At 54.3% G+C, this 24,104-nt stretch overlaps 1 protein-coding gene across 1 annotated transcript in view; it reads right to left on the bottom strand.

Moving 5' to 3' along the window:
* SLC7A1 (solute carrier family 7 member 1) overlaps positions 1–23,811 on the bottom strand; it is a 66,549-nt gene extending 42,738 nt beyond the window's left edge. The window contains exon 1 of the mRNA XM_057707349.1: positions 23,552–23,811. The gene's annotated coding sequence lies outside the window, so the exon portion shown is untranslated. The remainder of the gene's footprint in view (positions 1–23,551) is intronic.
* Positions 23,812–24,104: the final 293 nt, after the last annotated feature.

Genomic DNA, 24,104 nt, shown 5'->3' with positions numbered 1-24,104 from the left:
AACCATCTCGCACACAGAGCCCCCACAGCGCGCTCGGGGAGACAAAGGTCTGGTCCATAAGCTGGCGAACTACGGCACTCGGCCCATGTCTGTACTGACCCCAAGTGAACAGTGGTTTCTGTTGCTAAGTTTGTTTAAAAAAAAAAAAAGAGGACAAAGAGGAAGATTCTCATTTGACAGAGACCACGTGTGGCCCAAAGAGCCTAAAATATAATATCTGCTACTCGGCCCTTTTCAGCCCCGTTCTCACGACACCTTTGTTTCACCAGTGAGGCGGCCCGAGACCAATCCCGCCAAATGAATGAGATCCACGGCACGCAGGTCTAAAGGCTTTTAAGTAAACAATGGAATTTTACCCCAGAGGCTACCAGTTACATGCTTTCAAAATGGGCCTCTGTCCAATCATGTCAACTTCATTGTAAGAACTGAGTATCCTCTAAAGCAAACCAAACCGGGGGGGGCGGGGCGCTGCATAATTCCTCCCCCCCCCCCCCGTCCTCCCCCCGCCTCCTCGGGCCCCCACCACTCCACCCCTCCCACCAGGTGCGGCGGCTCACCTGTGCGCATCCTCACCCCTCCAGCCCCTGTGACGGAAGATCCGTCCACGCTGCCAGCTGTGGCCCCCTCGCCACCCCGGCAGGGCTGCTAACACACCTGACCACCCCTGCGCCCTGCCCCGCCTCTGTGAGCAGTTCTAAACTCACGCCACGTGACCCAGGTTGAGCGCGCCCCCTTCCCTGCAGGGGCCCCACGGCTGCGGCCTCGCGGGCAGCGGGCACTGGACGTCTGCGGCTGCGGGTGCCCCGTCAGGAACGCGGGCGGCCAGGCCGCCCCACGTACAAGGCCTCTAGTATAGAGCCGCACAGCCGGACGGGCCGAAGCCTCTGGCGGCCTCTCCTCCCTCTAAAGGGCGCGGCTCCAGCGACCCTAGACCCACCCCACTCTCCAAACTGCCCCCAGCGTCTAGTGTCGTCGTCACAACACACTGCGTCACAAAAAGACGTTTTTCAAAAATCTTCAATTTAATGTAATAAAATCTGAGCGGCTGGTATGTCGCAGACGTGTCCCAGACACATTACACAAATTAGGTTAACAGAAACAGAGGGTCGGGACGGCGGGCAGAGAGTCTCCTGACAAGACGCAGACGCTCCCTCCCAGCCTCACCCCCACAGCGCATCGCCTGGACCGGCCCCAGAGTGAAAACACCTAGGAGCTCCTGCCCGAGGGTGAACCCCGGGGTCAGGCAGCGGTGCCTCTTCCGAACGCCCTCTGCCCTGACCTCAGCAAGACGAGACCGCTAGGGCTCTGGGCACCCTGGGGAGGAAGGCAGGGGAGGGGAGCTGGCGACTCGGGTCAAGTTTGCTATTGATGTGTTGCACCAAGTGCACGTGGGAGGCACACATTTTTCCTACCTCCCATTTTATATCTGCTCCCTGATCCTAAGGGATCAGAAGTCCCACCGCCCCCGGCCGCCGGGGGCGTGCTGGGACGAGCATCACTGTTTCACCGGTTCTCTGATGGGAAGACTGCTCTGATGCTGTCTCGCCACCTGAAAACCAGGTGGTGAGTCTTCCTCCCCTACACCTCCCCACCCGCCTCTCACCTACTCCCCCCCTTTGAAGATCAAAGAGCAGAGAGACAAGAGAGAGGTTAAAACCTCAGATAAAACTGGATTCAAAATACAACGACGGGCTCCCTTGCTCTCCTCTGCAAGATGAGGACAATACGAGTCACAAACTACTCCCGCTCTGGTGGGGGGCCGAGTGCCTTACCAAGCGCAGCGCCCTGGAGAGCAGCTGAGGCACAGTAAGCAATAACTACCATTAGTTTCTTAATCTCTAAGGGATCTTATTAACAACCAACATATCAAGTGCCCTGGAGGTTACGCAGATACTTTAAATGACAACCGTTATTTTGATTATAGAAAGGTGTTCTGTAATTCTAAGCACTACACAAACATATAGTTTAAAAAATAGTGGGTTGCCCAAAAAGTGTGTCATCTTACGGAAAAACCCAAAACGACGTTTTTGGCCAACCCAATAAAGACACGCTTATTGACTTATTTCCATCTGTACCAGTTCAGACAGTTGAGGGTTTGAGGGCTATTGCCTCAAAGCACTTAAACTGATTTCACAATGTGAAAAATTTAAGTATATGAAATGTATGAAGAAATAGACGTACACGTTACAGTTTCTACTGAGTTTTCTAGCCACTGATTTTTATTTCTGAACCTGTGAACATCCCGGTTTCTGTAGCACCACGATGCATGGTGTGTGGGTCGGGGGCTGGTGGTGACCGTGGCCGTCCTGGTGTCCGCTGTCATTTAGGAGCCGGGGGTGGTGGGCGGGGGGACTGCTCTGGGTGCCTCCTTCACAAGCGGGCAGGTCAGACGGTGAGGCTGTGGGCTGACCCCACTCCACCCAGGGAGGGACCTCTTCACCTGTTTGGCTCTGGGGCCAAACCTGGCCGTTTTAGGAAGTGAACTGCTCTGCTTTACCTGCTCTGCCGCGGGGGCAGCTGCTTCCACTGTGAACCCTGGCAGAACGTGATACCCAATCGAGAGGCCGCTTTCCTCCTGCCGGGGGCCTGGACGCTCACAAAGCCTAGCTATTTGTTTTGCTAAACTGTATATACATTGGATGGAAATGTTTGTTTTCTGTGTCCCATTTTCTGTCTCTGAAGACAAATGATTAAAGAATAATTTCAAGGGCATTTTTTTCCGCTCACCCCCTCCGACCTGGTTATATTAAAAGCCCCACTTCCCGCCTTTTAACTTAGGTTTCTGTCTGTGTATCATCCACTCTTCTTTGTGGACCCTTACGTGTACAATGTAGCTTCAAAACCCTTCTTCAAAGGGAAGGTCAGAGTGAAATGTCACCAGGAAGGATGCCAGATGGCCAGCAGCCAGGGGCACCCGCTCCCAGAGCTTAGCCTAACCTGTGGGGTGTGTGACCCGGGCACCAAGGGCAGGGGGGGTGGCCCGCGCGGCTGGACCCCAACCTACTGCCTGCCATGCCCACACCCCAGAGCAGCCCAGTCCACCAGCCCGGACCCCCAGGACCCGCCATCCAAGAGCTGCTTACAGAGTGTCCACTGCACGCACGCACTCTGTTAGGAAGTGCAGGTGACACAGAAAGCTCCGTGCTCCCTGCCCTGCAGGCTTGTCATTTCACAGGGAGAAAGGCCATAGTAAAAAAAAAAAAAAAAGTACTGAGAGAACACATAGGAGGATTTCCAAAAGGAGGAGTGCCAGGAAGAGGAAAGAAACCTCTAAGGTTACTTCACGGGAAAGAAGACGGCTGTGACAGAGGGAAGGGAGAACCCACAGGATGCGACAAACGACCACATTAGAGACGAGAGCGAGTCAAAGGTCACTCTAAGCTCTCCAGCCTGGGAGACTGGGAGACTGAGGGCTCAGAACGGGGCAACGTCAAAAACACGCACTTGGGGGCAAAGTCTAAGTTCGGGTTTGGAAGTACTGAGTTTGAAGCGAGGGTGAGACCCAAGCAAGACGCTGGGACCCCCTTTCTGACTCCACAGTCACTCTCCACTCTGGTTTATAAAGTACAAATGACTAGAGGCATATAAAGGCAGTGCATTAGCAACACAGAGACCAGAGCTGGTTCACGCTGGAGAACTAACTAACCAACATACCAACTAGAAACAGAAGCACATACACACCACTGGCAAAGGCCAGCTGCTCTTAACAAGTCAAATCTGCATGATTTGATCTAGAAAAATTGGCCTTGGGAGGAATAAATGGCGCAAAAGAAACAGTAGCAGAAGCTACATTCACCAGAATCTGCTATGGATAAATGGCTGATAAATGCAGAGAACCTCTGATGGAAATTTAATTTACCCAATGAGAAAAATTTCAGAAAAAAGCACAATTTAAATGGTTTGTCTGTGCTCTAAAAACCTCATCTGTGACTTAAACTGGAATCCGCTCAGGGAAGCTTTTTCACCCAAAACTCATCTGTGATGACATTTCTGATAAAATATTTATATGCACAAACAGAGTCGAAATATCCTCAGATCAAAATGGTGCGTCAAAATGCCTGTGTCCAGCGTCACAGACGCCCAGCACACATCGGGTACGTGAGCATCTGAAGGGAAGACTCTAGATGGGGCTCGTGTAGGGTCCGTGCTGACAGGGAGGGAAGCCAGCTGCTAAAAGCCCCGTGGGGGACAGCCCCACCCTGTGAGCCCGAGGAGGAAGCATCGCCCTAGGGAAGGGGAAAGGGCCCAGGTTCGATTCCTGGTCGGGGAACTAAGATCCCGCGGGCCACAAAGTGCAACCAAAAGAAAAAAACAGTCCAAAGCAGCTGCAGCTGGACTTTCCTGCCGTGGAGAAAGGGCTGCAACTCCATGTTTCTCCCTGAGATGCACAGCCTCCCCTCTCAACGCGAACCCGGAGCCAAAACAAGGCCTGATCAAACCCAGGACACCCACTTAAATCAGAACGTCACGGGGACGATGAATAACGGCTTCGTGTAAGTGTGTCCCAAGTGTATCATAGTTACGTCCCAAATACTGCCAATACACATTTTGTTAGTATAAAAAATGTTTTACGAAAACAGTATCCGTTACTTATCTACAATTCAAATTGAACTGCGTGTCCAAATTTAACCAGGCATCCGTCCAGCATTTTTATTTGCTCAGCCTGGTAACCCCAGCCTGCTGTCCAGGGCCCAGGCCTGAGCACCCCACCCCACACCCACACCCCGCTTGCCCCGACCATCAGCCCTGACCCACAGAGGGCCTCTCTGCAAGGGCCTGTCCGCAGACCACGCCGCGCGCAATGACCCCCGTCCATAGCTGGCGAGCCCCCTCACACGATGCGCATGGAGGAAGCTCCCACCGCAGGCCCAGAAAAGCAGAGTCTGCGGGAGAAGGGAACGGCTGAGCGTGTGAAGTATTTCAGAGACAACAGGGGGTGGGGGCGGATGACAGACCACCAGAGGGTCTAATGAGAAAAGACTGTCTAAAAGTGAGCGGTTGCAGCAGGAGCTTAGTTTCCAGGGGGATGAAAACAGGTGCTCAGAGTCTGCCATCCTCCCTAGTCAGCTGAATCATAAAGAATCGGGCTCTCAGCCAACGGCCTGCATCTTCCCAGCGTCTGCAGAGAACCCCACGGGATGCGCCCCGTGAGGGCCGGCACTCTGGTGACTTGGGCAGGTCCCCGTGGCCAGCCACTGTTTGCTGAGTGAATGAATGAACGAATCTGTACTTTCGCAAAGAAACTGTTCTGAAATCGGAAATCTCATCTAATTACTGGAAAGCAGGGCTAGGGTAAGCCTTCCATTCCTGGGCACTCACCACGGTCGCTACTCTCCTTCGCGCTTTTACCAGTCTGTCTGTCAGCTGGGTATTTGTAGTACAAGTCACCAGTGTCTGCGCTGGGCTTGAACCGACCAAATGAACCCAAACACCTGCTAGTCCACCCGATGGAGCACATGTTAAGATTCACATGCACAAAGCCAAGGAGAAAGGCCACCACCCCCCAAACTATAGTCAATCCAGTTCCAAAGGCATTTTTTCCTACACCCCTCTGTGTAACCTTGGTAGCTGGTCTTTAGTTACCGGAGCATTTAATCAAACAAACATCTGAGAACACCACGATTTTCTTATTTATACAGAAAAGTATTATTCAGCCCTGCGCCAGTTTCCCTTGCTCTGCGCTGGAAGAAATCCCAAGGACTCCTTATCAAAACAATAAACTTCAAAAAAAGAGGACGACATATATTTTTAAAAAGAGAGTACTGCATATTGCTTCTCACTTCGGATAGATCCCCCATGCATTTTGAGTTTCTGTGAAGGAACTTCTATTTGCTTTGCTACACGGTGAACTCCCCACTCTGCTCAAAGGCCCCTACTGCCGAATTCACAAACAAATCGAGCCTGGACGACGTGAACACCGTGTTGAGCTTTTGGATACGATACCAAACAAACACGCCCTACGTTTCTGCGGCTAAAAGTTTAGGTATTTTATGATGGAGTAAAAAAACCTAAGCTAAACTCAAGTTTAATGCACAAATTAAACCAAAGGTTTTTCATACCAAAGCCTGAGCAGTTTAAATTCAAATGGAGTCTGTGTTCTTAGTACTCATTTTTTCAGACTTGGCCCAAAGGAATGTATCTCTGCCGTCGCTCGGGGGACCCCGGTGCCAGCTCTGGGTATCTGCCACGGCCTTGCTACTTCCGAGGAAGGACCTATCCGCCCGCAGCTCCCCATTCAGAGCTGGAGATACACTTATTATTATTAATTTTCACCAAACATCATTAATGCTCAGTGTCGTCTAGCACTCCTGTGAATAAGAGCAAACACTCACAGGACCGACAGCCAAGGAATACAACGCTTTCTGCAGGTGGACAGAACCACACGACGACCTCAGCTGAGACCGACCAATGTCCTAACAGCAGGGAGTCAGTTCCTCCACTGACACAGTCCTAACCCTGGGGTTGGTCGCTGCACCACACCTTTGTTTCTCCCTAAAGCCTGACACCAACAATACCCATCTCAAATCAGGCCTGCAGTACTTGGTGGGGCTGCGGAACGTCAGACTTGGAAGGGAGGTGTTCTGGGTCGCCTGCTGCTCCTGTGTTGACGGGCTTACCTGCCCCGCTGAGGACACCCCTGGTAGATGCGGGCACCGTGGTCTCTCCAGACGACAAACGTGCCATGTCTGTCGACATGAAAAGTAAACGGAAGAGTGAAAAGTACAGATAAGGGGAACCGAGTGCTGGGTGCTGGCTGAGGGCTCCGGTCGGCCACTCCCTGGTCCCCAGACAGTCGGCAGGCAGCGTCCATCCTGAAGGATGCGGGCCCCTGGGCTGGAACCCGGTCCGTCTGGCACCATGACTCCTGCTCCCCCCTGCCTCCCATCCCGGCAGCTCCCAGTGAGAGGAGCCCTCGCCCTGGCTGGTCATCATCGCCACTGCTGGCTGTCTTTACCCACTACCTGCATTTAAACACTGATGTGAAACTTTACAAACTATCAACAGAGAAACACAAGGCCAATTCTAGAATTCAACTCCAACTGCATACACGATGTGTCAGCTGTCACTGGGGTCTGATGTGGCTAAGGTACAGTGACCCTGACAGTCAGATGAGGCTGAAGTCACCCCCCCCGCCCCGTGCCTCTCCTCTGGGCCACCCTCTCTGCGGCTGACCGTGCTCCTGTCAGCGTCCAGCCAGGTCCCGCCCTGACGCTGTCCCCCACCCAACTGGGTCAGGGGCAGCGAGGGCAGGGCACCGCACTTAACGGGATCCCACGAGCCAAATGCAGCCCGCCAGGCTGGAGAGGCTGCGGAGGACACGGAGGGGCCGGAGAGGTGAGGACGGGGCACTGACTGCAGGGGAGTGAACAGGGAGGGGAACGCCCAGGAGGGAGCAGAGGAATCTTCCAGAACTTGGTTCCAAGAGGGGGCTCATAATTCAGACGAGAGGGCTGTGCCCACCCCGGGCTGCGCCTCACTTCACAAGGACCACAGAGGGTAAACACGACACCTCGGATGGGAGTCTTAGGCCTGAGCTCTCCCTGCTCCCCTTAAGTGCCACACAGCACAGACTCAGAGAGCCAAGAGCAGAAGAAACTGTATCTTGGTCAAACTTGGTCTCTTCTGGCCCAGAGTCCCATCTTTGGAGAAGCCCACAAAGCACGTTTTGTCTGCAGGCATGTGCCATGACAGCATTTCCAAAGATTCGTGATAAAGCCCGGCTCCCACGTGCCAGCCGACTGGGGATAATGCCATCCTTCTTGCGTCCATTCCCTTTTCCGCCTCTGCTCCTTCTGCTTCTGTCAGGGACCAGCTGCGGAAAGCACCAGGTGCATTTTCTTTATGATGAGAAGTCCTGACGAGAGCTAAGCTGACCGCTGGGGCTGGTGGGGAAATCCGTGGCTCGCCGTGCCGTGGCCTGCAGGAGTTTCAAACGTGGGTCACATCTCTTGCTGCTGGTACTGCCAGAGGGGGCGGTCCCAAACCTTCCACTCGGCCCTCTTCTGAGGTCCCCATTCCCAAACAAAAGAGCCAAGGCTTCTTTGGGATTTGCAGACTATAAATTTCCCCCCTCCTGTAATACAAACCTTATCGGATTTCTGTCCAGATAGCAGATATTTAAGACACCTGAACTGTGGCTGTACAATTGAAGTCTTTTTTGTAGATCTGACAGTTTGCCATCCTTTGTCTCCTGTTGACCCTTGCACGAACTCTGCAGCAGAGCTGAGTGTGCACTGCCCAAAACAAGGGCGTGTTATTTTTATATACACACATCTGCATATCTAAATGGGAAAGCTCTATCATCTCCGATCCTGTCCACTAAGGCAAAACTAAAGGACCTCGGGCAGAACGCCCTTAAAGGGATCCTTGAAGCTGAGACCCAGGAAAGGCACCGGGAGTCCCAGGGTCTGTCTCCAGGCTGCTCCACCCCAGATGCAGTGAAGGCTGAGGAGCAGCTGTGGAGGGAAGGCTTCCTGGATGCAGAGAGAAACCAAGTCTGGGACATCGCTCTGGTCTGCTGTTTCTTCCTGGAAGATGGGGGTACCCCCAAGGACCCACCAATGCTAGAAAAGCAGGGACCCTTCAGGATCCCCGGCATCTCAGCCCGTCAAGAGCAGCGAACTTTAAAGAGCCACGTGTGCCCTTTTCTGTGCCCGCGGTGCCTGGCAGCAGGCGGACCTCCCCTTCTCTCTCACACCTTCGCTACCACCTTTGTCTGTACTCCACTGCCGAGAAGTAGGGCTCTGGGAGGAGGCAGGGAAGAAGCAGCGCGAGGACACTGTGAACGATTTCCCAAAAGAAACGCTTCTGGCAGAAGACAGCTCCTCCTAGAAGCAGCGCGCAGGGCTTCAGCTGGGCTCCGCTGCGGACGTGCTCTGTGCACACTCGAGCTGGGCAGGTGACCATGGGCGGCTTGCTTTCTTTTTGCTTTGATGGGGCCTGTATGTATTTTGACGTGTATGGATGGCTGCCTAATCCTTTTGAAAAATAACCTCTCTCAGGCGTCCTCCCTGGTGAGACAGTTTGGAATGAAACTTCTCATGGCCCATCCCGACATCCCGACACCTCCGCAGGAGACCTCCCCACACACCAGCAGCTGCCGCCCCCGCTAGGAAGCCGGCCCGGGCTGCATCAGGCGTGAGACCCTCGGGCCAAGGCCACTCGCTCTTTCCAGAGAGGCGCCGAGGAAACACTCTTCTGACCAGCCCGGGCTCTTCTGGAGGGTTCCTAGGAGGGGGTGCAAGTCTGGGGGACCACGGATGCCAGTTACCAGGTGCCCCCCCCCTTTTTTTTTATAACAGCCGCTCTGCTCCTTCTGGTGGTAGAGGTCACCCAACTTGTTTCTGGGCTCATACGGGCCAAGGGACCCTTCTCAATCCAAATCTCTGTCCATGTCCTGACACCAGAGCTTCTGTTTTCCACGACGTCGGATTGTTAGTGTTCCCACTCAACGTCCAGACTGCGGCACGGAGCTCTTCAGAGCCCCCTAATCACGGAATGTCACCCGCTTCCCGCTTAGGGCTGGAAACCCCAAAGCGAGTGTCCTAGTCCATCTCCTCCGAATCCAAAGCAGAAAGCGCGGCCCTGAGGGCTTGTTCTTGCCCAGGGTCACTCGGCCTGCGGCTCGGCCGGCGGCGGCAAGGAGGCCTCCGGACTTCCAGGCCAGTCTAACCGCGGGGAGGCCTGCCCGGGGCACTTGGAGGAGAGGGGATGGTGAGTCCCCAGGAGGGCCTCAGGGCTGGGCAGCAGGCGACAAAAGGACTCTAGCTCGAGCTCCTGTCCATCAAGGCCTGTTCCCCTGACGTCACCACATCCGACTCCCAGCACATTCACAACATCCCTCTTCCGCAAGTCACCCCTCGTGGCCTTGAGACGACCCCCGAGCAGGAGGCGAGCACGTCCCCTGGGCCGGATGGCATTACCTCCTCCTCTACCGTCATTCTTCACACCTTAACACACGTCTTAATTTCCTCACTGGCTGCTTTGCTGAACTGTCAAGACAAGTCCCCTTCAGCTGACAGATTTCCCCTCCGCCAAGAAGACAAGTGGGAAAAAGCAGAGACGCAACCACAAGGTCTCACCCACAGAACACGCTGCTTGCCCTAACATCTGGTGAGACAAATAAATAACGTGCAAGTCTCCAGACACAGAAAAGTGTAAGAAAGGTGATAAGAAGACACTCTGGGTGAGACGCCACGAATTAAATCTGATTTTCCCCAAGAAACAACGCCGTGATGGGATTTCATAAAGCCATACATGCAGGATGCAAAATGCAGACACTACCAAAGGCCAGAATCCACGGCAGGTCGGTCCCCTCCCCGACCCCCCAATCACCACCGCAGTGCACAGCCCTCCAAGAACTTCCTGTCTGGACTCCCAGTTTTTTAACAGAAGTGATCACAAGTTCCCAATTTTAAAGAAACACATAAATATAAATGACGTTTCTGTGTACTGTTTAACAGAGAGCCTTTCAATCAGCATATGAATGAATGAGCCAGATGACACAGCAAAAATAAAAATCTAGTGCAACTGAATGTGCTAAGAGCCCCTCCCCTCACTTCTCCCCATTCCCCCTGCGACAAGAAACACTTAGATCAAGGGATTTCAGGGGACTTCCGGGCGTCTCCGCAGCATGTGCAGTGAACCACGGGGAACGGGACCACTTTGAAGCTTTCTGAGACTGCTCTGGTTCGCGGTCATCCTCACTTTACATTTCCCAACCCAGTCACATGCACGAGGCAGGCAGCCCCTATCTGGGCAGCCGTCACGCCAGCCAAGTAGCCCCTGACCATTCAAAGGTCAGGGCCCGAGGCCACACCTCTGGGGCCTCTGCGCTGCGGGAGGGGGAGGGACCCACACCTAAGCACCCGTCCATTCCTGAAACTTGCACAGAAGCAAACAGAAGGACACTGCAAGGGGCTTAACACCTGTGCGTCCACCCAAACCCAAGCCCTCCCTCGCCAAGCGGCAACCTGGTCTAGGGTCTTGGGAGCAGGGAACCCCGGCACCGCCAGGCCCCATCGCTCCCTCCACATGGCTCCCCCTTACTTAGAGGTCCTGACACCCCTCTTTCATTAAGAACTTCCTGACTAAGAGAGAACAAGCAGCAACCTCTCCTTAGCCCCTTTCACCACAGGAAGCCTCCAGGAACCACTGGGCAGAAACATCCAGAGGCTGAAGCTTAACCCTTTACACACCAACCCGAGCTGGAACTCCTGTTTACTGAACACCAGGCAACGTTCTAAACTCATTTTACGTATTTAATCCTCAGCACAGCCTACAACATGGGGGCTGTTACTCCCTTCATTTTCCAAATGGGGAAACTGAGGCAGGGAGCTGCAGGTGGTCCCGCACATGGACTCCTGAGACGGGGGCTTTCGAGTTCTCGCTGTCCTGTCCCTTCCTATCACCTCTCCCCGGGCCAGGAGCCCCACCTCTGGTGCCTGACTTACCACTTCCTATCTGCAGTTGGCGGCAAACAGATAACCAGGCTGCTCAGAGATGAAGAGGCCCCACCCCAAGGGCCAGGGGACAGCAAGTGCTTGGGTTCCTGAAAAGACATCTTTTTGAGCATCTACTCAACACCAGGCACGGCTCCTGGTCCAGGAGCCTGGCCTCAAGGGACCTGCGGTCCAAGGGTGGCTGAGGTCTCCTTGACGAGGTCCAGTTGCCAGTCTGACAGATGCTGGCTACTCCCAGAGAACCCAGGAGCTGGTTAGGAACTCTGCCCCAGACCTTCGGAAACAGATCTGCAGGTCAGTGAGATTCCCAGGGGGGGATCTTGTGAGATGGTTGCAGGTTAATTGTGAGATGGTTTAGACACTGAAGTCTGACCTTAGATGTGAAAGGCACTAGGACATCAAGCGAATTTAACTTACACACTTATGCAAATGTATTCCTTTTCTCCATCCTGCCCCTGCTGCCACATCTGTCCAATCCACACTGCGAACCTACCTACACGCTTTTCAGACCTGGACAGACGACTAAGGTAAGAAGGAAGAGGCAACACGCGCAACGCGATGACGGGGCCTCCTGTTTCGTGTGCTGCCTTCCCAGCCTGGTTCGTCTTGCCCCTCGCTTTAAATTTTAATTTTTATTAGTGCACACTTTGGTTCTGTAGATCCAGGCTCTAAAGTGAGGTCTAGATGGAGCAGGGATAGGACCGGCCCTCAGGCCACACGCATGAGAAAGTGAGCCAGGAAGTTCTGCTGGCTGGAGGCAGCCTGGCAGCAAGGGCGGTTCCAGAAGTCTTTGAGTCATCACTCCTTCGAGCTGGGGACAACGCTGCTCTCTCCCGCCAAGCGTCAGAGTGGAGGGCGCGCTCCTCTGCCTCTCCTGGTTCCCAGTGCCTCTCCAGGGCAAAATGGGACCTCCTTCCTGTGCAGCACACACAGCTCGCTGGAAAGAGAGACGCTGCGACAGGGGCCGGCGTCAGAGCCAAGAGCCCCTAAGAGGCTCCCAATCTCCCACCAACCGGGAGGCTCTCCAGGGCGATTCAGCAAGAGCAGCCTTGCGGTTAGCTGGCAGCCAGGAGCTGCAGGAACGCGCTTCTCCCCACGCGCCGCCCCCCACACACCGCCCGAGAGACTCAAGGCGGCAGAGCCCTCGCCGTGACTCCTCACACCACAGACCCGGGAGTCCTTCAGTAATTAGGCCTGAATCCTAGCACAAATGACACCTGACGATTCCAAAATTCTGATCGCATCAAATTCTGAGCCGAGCGAGACACTCTTCCCAGTTCAATACAGATTATTCAAACAAGTGAATATTCTTGCCTAATATCTCCCCAGATGGCTCTCTAAGGGAGAAAGGTCTTCCAACAAAAGTTTTTTTTATAAAAACCAAACTTGCTGCTAAAAATTTGAGGTTATGGATTTACAGAGGGCATGTTATGCAACCACAAGTACAGATTATCCCCTACTTCACACAATATGAACATATATAACAGCATAAAGTCAAGTTCATGACGATTCTTCTCAATTACTAACAACAGTGGTGGTTAATATCTGTAACTTATAAATGAATTTTTAAAAGACTATAAGCACTCTGAATCCTGCCAATAAATCTGCTGAGAAGTGCAGTAAATAAAATAAGTTACAAGAAACGAGCAGAGATATTTGTACATTGTTTCAATAAACTAGGAGATTTATCTTGTTCCAGTTCTGTTGTCACTGTGCTTTTGTTCCACAGAATCAATTCCTGTGATTTACAATTATTTTCAGAATTACATACACAGGCTTATTACTAAAGCATATTAATTTTCTAAGCACACACACAAAAAAGAAAATTTCAAACACTTCTCAAAGAGAAGCAAATTCATTCAGCCTTTTCAAGAACTCCTTAATGGTAATTGCTACTGCCAATATTATATTCTCAACGCCCTGTTCAATTTTAATCCATCAGACCTCAGAGTCCAAAAATTAATATTTCTATGAGTGTCTTTTCTCCCTTTTCTTCCTACAAATCCTCAGCTCTGGAAGAGAAGGCTCACCTTTCGGACGGGCTCTTCCTCAAATCACACTGAATAAAATAAACTCAAAAAAAAAAAAAGTCAAAGTGCTGAAATTAACAAATGTTTGGGCCATCCCTGAACAAAAAAATCACACGCAGCCTGACCCAGCCACCTTCAAAACACCAGCGTGTGAGGTCAGCTTAGGATAGAGCTCCTGGGTTTGCAGCAGCAAACCACACAGGGAACGCACACAGGTCTTGCGCTGCACCCGTTTGCCTTCCAGGGAAGCATCACAGAGAATAATGTCCACTTCAGGCAGACACCCTCAAATCACCACAAAAAGAAACCTCTACCCTCTGACTGTCTTTGTCCAAATTGGTGTGGACAGAGAATTCCTCCCAGGCCCTAGTCCAGCGAATGTAAAACTCAGGACGCCACAGAGGAAGGGAGGGTGGGCGTGCAGGCCGGCACGTCCACGCCCAGCAGTGTTTGCAAACTGCAAGTCGCAACCGGGATTTTTCGTAACGCAACAGAAAAGAGTAGAAATCACCGGAGTGCACCGCAGGTACAGGAATGAGTACTGTCTGGTGGAAAGTTTCCTTTTAATCCGTATATAAACATGTATGTCCCTGTGCGTGCACCTGAGCACCGTGTCAGTTTATTTCTTCTTGTAGACCGAAGCCAAAGAAGTTGACAGTCGCCATCCGCAGGAGAACCGGGGCGTGGGCCCCAGCAGCCCTACCCCAGCCCAAAGGAAGCCTCCCTAAGGGAGGGTTTGGGTGCCTGCATCCTCCCTAAGGAAGAGCGAATGATCTCCGCGGGGGCAGCACGGGCAGCTGCCAACCTCCGGGATGAGATGGTGCATGACTAAAGAACTTACCAAATCAGAAACAGGGTGATGAGCAGCCTACTAGTGTATCTTGGTAGTACTGATGCTCTAAGATGAGACACGTTCCCTGGGCAAATCAGGCAAAATTCTCAACAACAGGACAGGTCAAGCCAGCGCAACGGTACATCAGCCACAGAGCACACGAGAAGTTGTCACCTTACCCTATCTGGGAAGGTGCCTAGGAGCCGACCCAGGAAAAACTTCTTATCCCGATACCCTGATTTCAAGAAGACCTGATTACTCCAAAAATAGAAACAACGTCACAGTCACAGTCCCTCACTTACAGGATGATGCGTGTCAAAGTACGAAACGTGGTACATGTTTGTACCAAAAAAAACACCAAAATAAACCCCAAATCGAGATGCCAGGGCAGAATTACAATAGAAATTCAAAATAATTTATTGTTCTTTCCACTTGCCAAAATGTTACTACTCAGCTCAAAGACATCCCCCCCTTTAAACTATACTGCTGTTCCACTAATTATAAAAATAATTCATTCAATAAATATTTGCTGAGCGCTAGGTCAGGTGCTACACACGCAGTAGTGAACAAAACAGAGCCTCATTTTAAGTGTTTTCTTTCTGTACAAATACATGTACCCCATTAAGATAACACTGAATATGGAAAACTGCATCCAGATTTTTTTCATTTTTAACAGTAAAGTTTTTCCCATAACATCAAGTGTTCCTCGAAAACACCACTTTTATTGGCTACATAATATTCCATCATGAATGGTGTCATAATTTACCAAAAGACATTTCTAACGGCTGACCACAAGATAAAAACACAAACGAGAGGCACAGTTACACACAGCATATTAGACCCAAATTTAGGACGTCAAGAGGGAAAAAAAGGAAGATATGACCTTACCGATCACAGACCCCGGGGAGTGGACATCTACACGCTAAAGGCTTCCCCGTGCACCGCTGTAAGGCCTAACCTGTGAATCTCCCTTTTTTATAAGCCCCACTCCCTCTTTGATCCGAGAGAACATTGTCTGCACAGAACAATACGTTTTCATTTCAATTTCCCTTCTTTTCAGGAAAGGAAGTGTTTGCACTTCAAAGGGCTTCTTTGAAGAGCAGCCTCCGGTGCTGGCCCGGCCAGGTTAGGAGTTCCGCGGCCCCAGCGGGGCGTGCGGAGTCTGGGCGGCTGCCCACCAACGTCCCTCGCCAGGCCAGCTCCTTCAAGGAGAGGGTCTGGTGCGGGAGAAGAAAAAACAAACATGGAAAAATACTCGGGGCTTTTGATCACGGCCTTCAGAGGCCCCTGCCACACGCGGTGTAGATTTCACAGCTCAGGGAGACTGAGGCACAAACCGCGGGGAGCCGGGTTCTAAGAACAAAACCCTTCCAGAAACCAGTCCCACCCAGGGAGGACCCCTTCCAGGCGGGGAAGGAGCGGAGCCCCGGGGCTACGGCTGGTGATGACAAAGGGGACAGCCTCCACAAAGGAGATGCAGAAAGAACCCAACGGGCTGGACCCTTCCCCCAGGAACCTCTGGGCAGCACTGTCATCAGCAAAGAGCACTCCCTCTCTGCTGGCACGTTCGTAGGGGCCCAGAGGCTCAACAACTATATGAGACAACCACAAGCTACTGGCCGAGAGGCCAGGGCCGCTCCTCTCCATCAGGGCCCCTGCCCGTCCCTTCCCTCTGCTCAGTGTGGGAAGCCAGAGCTACACGCCAGGCAGGAGAGGGCCTGCAACATTTCTTTTCAAGTCTTGAACAAGTTCTGGGTATTTAATAATGATCTCCACCCTTCCCCACCCTGAGGGGGTTAAGTCTGCCTGCTCAGGTGGGCAACCGGCCAGGTGGTGGGCAGGGGCGTGAAGAGCATCCGCTCCAGACAGGGCGCCCCCGCAGCCCGAGGCCCCCACCCTGCGAGGTCATGTTCAGGGTGCAGGTCTGCAGGGCCACGTCACCCTGAGCTGACGTCTTCCCACCAACCACCTTCCTGCAAGCCCTCCAACCTGGCCGGGCACTAGGCCCCTGTGCCGGAATTACACATGCTGTTTATTTTCCCCTTCTTTTACTTTTATGTAGTTTCCAGAGTTTTCACAAGACGCATTCTAACTTTTAGAAATATTTTTTTATTAAAGAGGCTTATAAGATAGAAAATTAGACCACAGTTCCATTGAAAAAGCCTCTCCCGAAAAAAAAAAAAAACCAAAAACCAAAAACCAAACAAACCAACTACCTGCATACATATGTAAAGGACATTATTTGGACAACTGAAAGTTGAATATGGACTGTGGACTTGATGACAACGTCGTAAATGTTAAGTTTTCTGATTTTGGTGTCATACTGTGGTCACGTAAGAGAAGGTCCTTATTCTTAGAAAACACACTGAAGCATGCAGGGGTAAATTAAAGGACATGATGTCTTCGACTTACTCTCAAGTGGTTCAGGAAAAAATGCATTTGTGCGTGTAGATAGATTGACTAATAAATAGAAAGAAGGAACAAAATGTAAATAATTAGTGAATCTGAGAAAATTGAGAAACTTCTTGTAACTCCTGCCATCTTTCTTTTCTTTTTTTTTTTTTTTATATTTTATTTATTTATTGGCTGCGTTGGGTCCTCATTGCTGCACACGGGCTTTCTCTAGTTGCTGCGAGCGGGGGCTGCTCTTCATTGTGGTGCGCAGGCTCCTCATTGTAGTGGCTTCTCTTGTTGTGGAGCACGGGCCCTAGGCGCGTGGGCTTCAATAGTTGCAGCACATGGGCTCAACAGTTGTGGCTCACGGGCTCTAGAGCACAGACTCAATAGTTGTGGCACACGGACTTAGTTGCTCCGTGGCATGTGGAATCTTCCCAGAGCAGGGCTTGAACCTGTGTCTCCTGCCTTGGCAGGCGGATTGTTTACCACTGCGCCACCTAGGAAGTCCCTGCCACCTTTCTTTAAATGTAAAATGTTATCCACAAAAAGTTGAAAGAGAAAAGGAAGAAAGGAGAGAGCCAGGAAGGGGCGGGGAAGTTTCCCCACTCCACCTGTCAGCACTCGCAGCCACGGCCACGGGGGCCACGGGGGCCCACCAGTCTCTCCAGGGTAGACGGGCCTTGCTGCTACCCGGCTCCGACAGCCTCCACCCCCTGCTTTTTGAGGGTGTCAAAGAAGCGTCTTCCAAGGAAGGGGACCCCTCCCCACCTCCCCACACTACAGAAGTCAGCAAAGTAAACATCTGGGCAGAATGGCTACAGCCACTGGCCTTGAGGAGGAGGGAGAGCCAAGAAAGAAGCCACTTCTCCCTACAAACCAGACTCCCTGCAGAGGGCCTTCCCCCCCCCCCCCAGTGGAGGGGGAGGGGAACAGAGATGACCCAGGCAGACCAGTGAAGCAGGGCTCCCCGGGGCCTGGGCAGCAAGTCCCTTGTCCAGCCGGCTCTGGGGATGCCAATGCCAGACGCCCAACCCAGAAAGAACGCAGCCCAGCCTCTGTCACACACGCCAGCACAGCTGTGCCAGGGACACGAGAGTTCCAGCTGTGCCAGAAGTCCAGGGCTCAGGGAGGAAAGATCTGCGCTCAAAAAAAGTTGGGGCAAATAGAGGAAAAAAAGCAGGCTGCCGTCCAGCGGCGGGACAGGCAGCCCCCGCACCTCCAGGACTTGCTCGGAACCAAGAGGGGCCGTGGGGGCCTGGCGTCCCCAGGTGTGTGTGCTCATCTCAGGGCCCAGACCACGGTCCCGAGAGCAGCCGGAGCCCCAGGCACAGGCTGACGCCCACGGCCCTACGGACGCTGGGTGTCCGGACCCCGGAGCCAGGCCCCGGGTGCCAATCCGCACGCTCTGCGGCTCACGACCCACCCCTGTGCCCGGCAGCAACTTGTGTCACGTCTCAGGGCCTCCACCTCCACATCAGCCAAACAGCAGGACCAGCCTCACGGGGCGGCTGCGAGGATTAGATGAAAACACAGAGTGCGGAGGCCTCGGTGAGCACTAACAAGGGCCTGTAGCCTGCATCTTAGCCCCAGGGCCTCTCCCTTCCTTCCTACTCGGTGTAAGAGACGTTGGTTCATGGTACTTGGTAGGCAGATAAGAAGACACGGAGAAACAGAGCATTTCCAAGCCGACCTTAAAAGGTCACCCTCAGCCTCCTCATGGGCAGGAGGACGACGGCGACCGCCGTGTGACGAGGCACGAGTACGACGTGAGCTTCCCTCCGCCCACGGCTGCCTCCAGCCATGGGCCCCCGCCCCACCCGGGGGTCCACGGCAGCCCTCAAGGAAGGCATGAAAAAAGCTGGGAAAGAGACGTGGCCCAAGTCTTTACACCCAAAGCCCTCAGGGTAATTTGGACAAAATGTCAGCGGTCAGGATGCATGAGGGCAGACAGCCCTCCAAACACACACACACTTACATGCATACACACGCACATGCACACAGATACACGCAGGCAAGCCCTGAGCATGGGGCCAGGAGCTCTACTTCCCAGAGGCACAAGGAGGGGTCAAACCCGAAGCTGTGGACCTGAGACCCACGGGAACCTGCCTCCCCAGCACCTGGCACGACACCACCCGCGGCGATGCGGACACAACTCCAAGGAGGAGGGCCTACATGTTGACACCCTGGCAAAATGGGGGGGGGGGGGGGGAATAAAGTCGTTACAGAGTTTATTCTTCTCCACATGGAAATCGAAGACCTGAGCTTTCTTTCCAGGATGACAGCTGACATTCAGATGAAGCACTTGGTACGCGCCAGAAGCCGTGTTACGTGCGTAACTTGGACGATGGCCTCATTTAAATCCTCTCAATCCTGTAAGGTAGGCACTAGAAGCCACTGATTATGAAGGCAATACGGAAAAGAATTTACACGTGGCTCTGCGATATAGCTTAGAAAAGGCACGGCTCCTGTAAGAGGAGCGCGCTCTGGGGCGGGGGGAGCCCATGGCATCGCCTTCGGGACCGCAGCGCACGGCCCGCGGGGAGCGCAGCGAGGCCACATGGGGCAGAGACCACCCCCAGCCTCCACGACGCAGAGCAGAGCTCGAGGGGCGCCGAGCACGTGCAGAGAGTCGGGACCCACCGCTACACAAACGCGGAAGCACTAGGTTGTTCTCAAAGGCGAGAACCTGATCTGCATGGATAATCTGAAGGAAGCGCTCCGGCAAGAAGACAAAATGTTTAGGAAACAACTGCCTCCAGAGGGGAAAGGTGACTCAGGGAAACGGGAGACAACGTGGACACACACTGTCCTACTAGAACAAAGGACATTCTTTCTCCCGCCTCCGTATAAGTGCATCTCTCAGGTGCCTCTGAAGGCTTCCCGGAGCTTGAGTCCTGGTTGCTGTTATCAGAAGAGGAAGCTGGCAATGCAAAGAACGTATTTCATGAAAGAATCTAAATGTATTGACCTTTATTCTTTCAAAGAATCCTGCGCACTCCATGTTTATCAGCTTCTTCTTCATGAGGCTGAGAGGGAAGGCTTCCCCCAGTTACAGGCGGAGCAAGAGCGCGTCTGCAGCATGTGCACAGTCTAAGGCAGGGTCCCCAACCCCAGGGTCAGGGGGGCCTGTTAGGAACCAGGCAGCACAGCAGGAGGTGAGCAGAGGGTGAGTGAGGGAAGCTTCATCTGCCGCTCCCCAGCTCCGCCTTTCCTCCCCATCCCTCCCCATCCCCTCCCCACCACTCCCCAACCCCCCCCACCCCTCTCCACCCCTCTCCACCCCTCTCCACCCCTCCCCATTGCTTGCATTACCATCTGAACCATCCCCCCCACCCCTGGTCAGTGGAAAAATTGTCTTCCATGAAACCAGTCCCTGGTGCCAAAATGGTTGGGGACCGCTGGTCTAAAGGACTTTCTGGAGGCTGCCCAGAGAAGGGAGCAAAGCTCGCTCAGCAGAAGCCTCGGGTGGTGGCGCTGTTCCTGGCACTGGACCATCCGCCCCGGCTCCTAGAAGCAGCGCCCTCGTTTCAGGGCTGTGATCTCAGGCTGCACTGAAGCTATACAGCCTCTGACTCCACACAACTCTACCTCCAGTTGACATGGTTTGTTCACCGTATCTACCACCTGGAGGTCCCCACTGCTAATGTCAACAACCAGACGAAAAGCCAAACGAAAGCCTTGGGTGTGGATGACACATGGGTGTTTCCCACAGCCGTGTCCCCTGAGTGAACGGATCCTGACGGATGCGTGAGGCACACAGCTTCCCCCGCTGCTCTGTAATGCCAGAGGTCTGGAGGAATGCCTTCAGAGGGAAATGAAGAGTCAGCGGTCCACCAAATCCTTTTTCCTGTCCTTCTAGAAGATTCACAGGTGGCAAATGCGCTAAGCCCCCCATGATAAACTGTGACTTGCTTCAAGCATGTACGGGGGTAGTTGTTGTCAAAGCTGCTTTGGAGTTGGGGGTGGGGACGTACCACGGAGTAAGAGAGGCCACTGAAGTTACCACAGGGCCGATAATCCGCCACCAAAGATACCACTCTTCTCTTTGACTGGAAGAGACCTAAGACCTTGGGGTGGACACAACCTTGGCCTGGAGTCCAATGCCAGTGGCCTCAGGCCCAAGAAGCTCCTAGCAGGCTGGTGCCCTGAAGGCCAGGAATGAAGAGGCAGGCACACCCCATGGCTGCAGGCCCCACGTGGGCCACACGACAAACCCAGGCCAAGACGCCCACTGGAGGGCGCAGCGGAGCACAGGGAGGAGGCAGGCTCGCAGGGCAAAAGGGAAGGAGGCCCAAGGCCAGCGCGTGGCTGCAACAGGGCAGGTCTAGCTCAGCCCTGTCCCTTGAGGATGCAAGCATCTGAAATTAGAGTCCTTCCCAACGTGCTGTCCTCAGCCTTCCCCACCTCACTGGCACAGAGCCTCCGCTCTGCTTGGAACCACATCCGGCCTTTCACGCCTCACATAGAATTTTCCTTTGAAATCCACAGAGCGAGGACCCCAGCCTGCAGACGGAGCAGAGCTCAACCAGCGCACGTTACTACCGTTTCCACCCCGTCCAAGCTGCCACCATCTCTCTCTCTCACAGAAACGACACATGGACACACCGTCTCCTGCAGACATAAGCTGGACTTGGGTGTTTTCCAGATTTAAGTTAACAAGTCTCTGCAGCGGCCTCCCGCTTCTGCTCCCGCTCGTTCCCCCATCTCGTCTCCACCCGGGACGTGAAGTGATCTTTACACTCCCTGCCTCTCTGAGAGGAAAAGCCTGCGGTCAACTGGAGCAAACAGTGGTGAGGGCCCCAGGCCGGAGAAGAACACCAGGGCCCATCACAGGTCCCACCTGGAGTGAGGACCCGGCGCCAGGTGGAAGGATGGCCATCTTAGAAGATGCCTGTGGCCCAGACAACTCCAGGGTCAGAGGAAAATGTTTCTGCCATAAACAAGGACACACTTATTCCTGTTTCAACTTTCTCTCTGGGATTAATAAACCAATACCTTCAAATATATAGTTAATAAAGAAAGGGATTAATTTATTAAGATAATGCTGGGCCCTCCCATATAATTACATATTTTTACTGGAGTTAGTAGACAAGAAACTACAGAAAAGAACAGTCAGTACACATGTGTTTAACTCCATCAAAGCACGGAAGCCTCTAGCAAACAGAATTAATGAGTGTCTTAAAATGCAAGCTCCCCGAGGTCAGCAATCTTGTCTTTTGAGCCTTTTTCCCTTTAAAGCAAAGAATGATATGCATAAGAGCACCCATGTGGCTCAATCGAGATTTAAACAACTGAGCACGTTTCTGATCTCTATTAATTCTCGTCTTCTTTCTTTAGTCAAAACCCCTTTGGCACTCTTTAAATTTTATCTACAATAATTAAACATAAACTTAATATGCTAAACCTTTAAAACCTGTTTTAATCCATTGTTGACACTGTACCCTAAGTTCCTATTCCGATTGTGTAACTTAAACGAGACCTTTTGTCTTAATGACAGAAGGGTGTGTTCATATAAAAATAATAATTTCCACTGAGATTAACTAAAAATATCAGCAGGATAAATGTATCACGGTTTCCTATTACTGGAACCAGACATGAGTGGCAAGAAACGTTCAGCTAAATCCCCAATAAATGCTAATTCAAATTAAACACACTTAGGAGATTCAACCAGAGGGCAATCCACAGTTCCCCTCATCACATTTTAAGAGCTCATCTAGGGAAATACACCCGCGATTGAAACCTTCACCCCCTCTTCTGTTAACAAAGCTGGGATAAAACCTACTCCAGGTTACTTCTACACGTGAGAGCCCGAGGGCGGGTTACAGCGCAGTGTAGTTTTCTTCCAGAAGGCACTTGTCTGTCTGTCCGAGTCAAAGTCAAGCACCACTCCTCCGAAAAGAGGAAGGAGCTTAAAATAGCACGCGGCAGCAGCACTACCGCGCCCTGATGCTGTGCACACGCGGGTCTTAGAATGAGCGCCGGGCCGCCCGGCCTGGGAAGTTTTCTGCTACGTAGAGAGGAGCACACCGAGGAGAGGTTGTCCCGGCGAAGCCGGAAGAATCGCGTCTTGCTCGAAACCATCTGGAAGCGCGGAGCGCCGGCCTCTAGGGGCCAGATCGGGTCACGAGGAAGCCCACGCGGAGGCGCGGGGACACGGACTTGCCCAAAATAACCCGGGGGTCCCGGACAAGAGGTTGGAGGCGGGCCGGGGAGTGTCCAGGGGTCCCGGGGAGAAGAGAGGGGGGCGCCGCGGCCAGCGTTCGGGGTGCGCGGCGCCGTCCCCGGCCCGCCACCTGCCGCGGGACCACCCTCCGCCGCCGCCGCCGGGAGCGCCCCCCACCCGGGACCGACGACGCGTCGTGGACCTCGTGGCGGGGCGGGGTGCTCCGCGCTCCGCGCCATGTAAGGGAAGGTCCCCGGATGCCTGCCGGGCCGCCTGCCCGCTCGCCGCCCTCCCGCCCCCCGCGACCACCCGCGCGTCCCGGCGGCGCCCGGGGCCCGGCAGGGGCGCGCGGGGCGGGCACCCGGGAAGCGCCAGGGCGCCCACCGCTACTCCCGGGGTGTTGCATCATGCACCACCCGCGCCCGCGGGAGCTAAAATGGACTCCGTGGCGGAGAGGGCCGCATGGGTACCGGCCGCGCACAGCCCCGCGCGCGCCGCCCGCGCCCGGCCGGAGGATGCCGGCGCCCCCCGCGCGGGGCCACGCGCCGCCCTCTCCCGCGCGACCCCACTCGGCGCCGGGGCCACCCCCCTCTCCCCACCCCTCCACCCCGCGAGGTGACCGGGCCCCGGGCAGCCGCCCCGGCGCCGGCGCAGGCGGGGGACTCACCGGGAGGCGGGCGGGCGGGCGGCCGCCCTGACAGACGATCGGCCGAGGCGCGGCGGGACCGACGGACGCTCGCGCGGGTTCGCGGAGAGCGGGGGCTCGGGGGCTCGGACGCCGGTGGCCGCGCGCCCAGCCGCCAGCTGACCCGGCGCGGCTCCCACCTGCGCGCGCGGAGCGAATGGGGCGGGCAGGGCGGGCGCGCCGCGAAGCCGGTTTCATCAGCCGCCCCCCGCGCCCCGCCGCCCCGGCCCGCGCGCCCGCGTCACGCCCTGGCACCAATGGCAGCGCGGCGCGGCGGCGGCTCGCGGCGCGGGCGGCGCGGGGGGCGGGGCGCGGCCAATTCACGGGCCCCGCGCCAGGGGCTGGGATTCCCCCGCGGGCGGGCGGCGCATGGCGACGGGGGCGCCCGCCCCGCCCGCGTGATGCCGCCCCGAGCCCGCGGCCGGCTGCCTCCGCCGGACCGTCCCCCCCACCCCCACCCCATCCCCGCGATCGCCGGCCCCGGCGCGCGGACACCGCGCTCGCGGCCACGTTGCCTCCCCTTAAGTGAAAAGAT

Source organism: Hippopotamus amphibius, chromosome 14 (assembly GCF_030028045.1).
Source record: "Hippopotamus amphibius kiboko isolate mHipAmp2 chromosome 14, mHipAmp2.hap2, whole genome shotgun sequence".
NCBI classification, from domain to species: Eukaryota; Metazoa; Chordata; class Mammalia; order Artiodactyla; family Hippopotamidae; genus Hippopotamus; species Hippopotamus amphibius.
Note: the sequence above shows the minus strand (reverse complement) of the source record. Positions and strands in the feature narration are given on the sequence as shown.